Source organism: Sorex fumeus, unplaced genomic scaffold, assembly GCF_029834395.1.
Source record: "Sorex fumeus unplaced genomic scaffold, SorFum_2.1 ptg000019l, whole genome shotgun sequence".
NCBI lineage: Eukaryota > Metazoa > Chordata > Mammalia > Eulipotyphla > Soricidae > Sorex > Sorex fumeus.
Genome location: NW_026606076.1, coordinates 19,765,804 through 19,768,817, shown reverse-complemented (window position 1 = coordinate 19,768,817; position 3,014 = coordinate 19,765,804).

Genomic DNA, 3,014 nt, shown 5'->3' with positions numbered 1-3,014 from the left:
TCCCCTGAGCACCATCTGACTCATAGATGGATGGAATTTTGGTCTATCCAATCACGAATGTTTCCTTTTTTTTACCTCTAATATTAGTGAAGTGACATGGGTGGGATCGAGGAATGTGACCAACCTTGTGAGTAATCACAGGTAAACAGAATGGTATGCTGGGATGTGGGGAGCTTGGGACCTGACCCATAATCCCAGTTATAAAAGATTTCATCAAGGCGCCCATTCCATCCTTTCAAACGACATTCTGTGCACAGTTACGTGCATCTAAACTCTCCAACTGAGACCAGAGCAACTGTAGATTGGGGTAGGGTGTTGCTTGTACATGGCCAACCAAGGTTCTATCCCCAGGATCCTGTAGAGTCTCCCGGAGCACCATCAGAAATAATACCTGAGTGCAGAGCCAGGAGAAACCACTGAGGATCACCAGGTATTGTAGCATAACAGTGGTCTGCCCTTGCTCCCTGGCCTAGGAGAACTTATGTTTGTTGATTGCCCATAACCTTTCAATTACCTTTGTCTCCTGATCAGACTTTGACTTGTAAATATTTTCTTTCTCTTCTCCTTAATGTCTTTTGCATGGTTAGCTATTTCAGAGCAATTGCTTTTTGTATGGATACAGGAAGACAGTTACAAAGACAAGCCTGAGCTTGAGAGTTGATGGTCTTCAGATAATATTACCTCCTGGACACCTACTCCCTTGACTGAAGCCTCAATTGCCCTTACTCCCTCGGTCCTCAGAAGAGGGATCCGATGACTGACTAGATGGACCCAGGGCAAGGGGTGAGCTAGCTACCCTGGCATAGAAACGAACGTGGACAAAGTACCATAATGCTTATCTATAAAAGCCTGGTCATGGACAAATTCTGTCATTAATCAAAAAGTAATAACTAGACTTGGACGCTGCTGGGATTAGGAGTGATTGATCCAGCCTGAGCACTGTAGTCTTATCTGTGGTGAGAAGTCCCCAGGAGAGTCACCACAACGCTAAAAGTGTCTACTACTGTGTCCATACAGAATGGTAATCATTAGGAAGCAAAACTAAATATGTCAATTAAGTTGCTGTTCTGTCTAAGGAGAGGAGTAATACACCCTAACGCTGCTTTTCCTTCGTGGGCTGCAGGTGATGGGGAAGTCTGGAAAACCATTTTTCATTGCACTTCCCTTGGGGAGGCGGGGATTGGGGTCATGGTGAGAGAAGAAAATGAGCAGCTTCAGGGAGACAGGGGGAATAACGGAGACTGAGAAAAGAAATGGTCCTCCTCCACCCTGATCCCCTATCTTCCAGTCTGTAGGTGTTACACCCACCAACTGCCCCCAGCGCTGTGTAATCCCATCAATGGCCAAGACCCAGAGACTATAAAACCCTGCTCCTGGAAGAGAACAGCCCAGTCTCCTGACTCCGCGTCTGGTTGTCTTACTAGGTGTGTTCAGTTTCCCTTCCCATCCCGAGCAGAGCCTTGGCAGCTGAAGACCTCTGGTTCGAGCCACAGCCATGCTTAACACCACTCTCCACAAGTTCAGATGAGCCTCACGCATGAAGGAACCAGCAGAGGAACCCAGGTGTGCAGGACCTGGGCCAGAGATCTCCAAGCTGCTCGTATTGGGACTGGGCCTCCTCCACCCAGATCTCCCATCTTCCAGTATGTAGGCGTTACACCCACTAACTGTCCCCAGTGCCGTGTAATCCCATCAATGGCCAAGACCCAAAGACTATAAAACCGTGCTCTGGGAAGTGCACGGACACACAAAATCTTATTATCTAGTCTTACTCTGGAAAAACTGGCAGGCTACCAGAAATATCCTGCCCACACTGCAGCGTCTGGCAAACTCCCCGTGGTGTATTCAATATGTCAAAAAACAGTAACAATGACGGTTCTCATTCTCCTGACCCGAAAGAGCCTCAAATATGGCAGTTCTTAAAATCTCAGTGATAGGAAGAAGGAGACATTACTGGGGCCTGCTTGAGTCAATCGATGAACAATAAGATGACAATGATACAGTGAGAGTAGAAGAGACACAGAGTTAGAGGACACGGCTGCGACTTAGAGAGAAGGCTGAGAGCTGAGAGTAAGAATGGCTGGGGTTTGGAGAGGAGTCACAGAGAGCATTGGAGAGCGAGTAAGAGAGAGGGTTGGATAGATCGGGGATAGACAAGAGACTGAGTAAAGGGCAACTAATCAGCAACCAGTCTGGTCCTCGTTCTACTTTCATCGGCCCAAAGCAACAGCTGTCCAGGGTGGAGAAGTGGCTCGAGAGCACCAAATGTGGACAGTGAGAGAGAGCCGCCAGGAGAGACTGGGAACATCTGTTAACGTGTAAATCCTGTTCAAACCCCCACTTCTCATAGGTCCCCCAGGACCCCCTGGATTGACTCCTGAGTGCAGAGTCAGGAGTAAGCCCAGAGCACTTCTGACTGTGATCCGAACACAAAAACACAAAGTGAACTTTGGGGGGCTGGAGTGACAGCACAGCTGGTAGGGTGTTTACCTTGGACACGACCAATGCAGGTTTTATTCCCAGCATCCCAAATGGTTCCCAAGAACCGCCAGGAGTAATTCCTGAATGCATGAGCCAAGAATAACCCCTGTGCATCACTGGGGGTGACCGAAAAACCCAAAAAAAAAAAAAGTGAATTGTGTAGTTAATCAGAAAAAAGAACACAACTTTCTCGACTTAGCAAAGAAGTATTTTTATTATGGCTACAGAGATAGCACAGAGCACGACTTGCTTGTCTGGCACATAGCGACCAGGGTTCAATCCCTATCACTTCACAGGGTCCCCAAACCTAGCATTATCAATGAGAACAGAGCCGGGGTAAATTCTAATCTCCATTGGGTGAAGTCAACCAAAAATAAATCAATAAATTTAGGTGCCAGAACTATAGTCTGGTAGGGTACTGGCCTTGTACACGGCTGACCTGTATATCCCGGCACCACACTGAGTACCGTTTGGTACCTTTTGGCAGCAAACACAGGGCATGACCATATATATATATATATATATATATATAT